Source organism: Buceros rhinoceros, unplaced genomic scaffold (assembly GCF_000710305.1).
Source record: "Buceros rhinoceros silvestris isolate BGI_N320 unplaced genomic scaffold, ASM71030v1 scaffold26333, whole genome shotgun sequence".
Classification (NCBI taxonomy): Eukaryota; Metazoa; Chordata; class Aves; order Bucerotiformes; family Bucerotidae; genus Buceros; species Buceros rhinoceros.
In genome coordinates this window covers 3,114-3,765 of record NW_010404590.1, presented here as the reverse complement: position 1 = coordinate 3,765, position 652 = coordinate 3,114, and positions in this window count along the sequence as shown.

The following is a 652-nucleotide window of genomic DNA, read 5'->3' as shown; positions in this document are numbered from 1 at the left end:
AGCGTCGTGCCTGTGGTCTCCCCGCAGCTCCGCACAGCACCCATGGATGGGGCTCGGTGCACTGGATGGCACCCGTGGGGGCCAGGCTGGTGCTGCCTGGGTTCATCCTCCTCCTCCCTTGGTCCCCGGTTCCTCTGGCATCTCCATCTCGATCTTCATCTCCATCGTCATCTTCATCCTCATCTCCATCTTCATCTTCCCACCCGTGCTGCCTCCTAGCACAAGGCGGTGATGGGGCTCTCAGAGGTGGCTCTCAGAGGATCCTGTCCTCCCTCGCCCGTGCCAGTCGTGTCCTGCTCCTGTCCCCTCTAATGTCACCGTAACACCACGGTCTGTGTGGGTCTCTGTGGGTCTCTGTGGGTTGTTGCTCTGCCATGTGCCAGTGTGTCCTGTCCAGCCTCCACCACCTCAGCACTGTGTCACCCCACTAACCCACCCCAGTGGTCCCATGACACAGAGCCTGGGGAGTCTTGGCTGTCCCCCGTGTCACCCATGGCCTGGCATGAGGAAGCAGCGGGTGGCACTGGGCTGGAGCTCTGGTCTGAAGCGTGTCCTGGGTAGTGGCCGGGAGCTGGGCACCCCACACAGCCCCTGCCCGGGCTGAGCTTTCCGTGGCTGCAGCCCATGGAGTGGGGGTCACAGGCAGCACTGA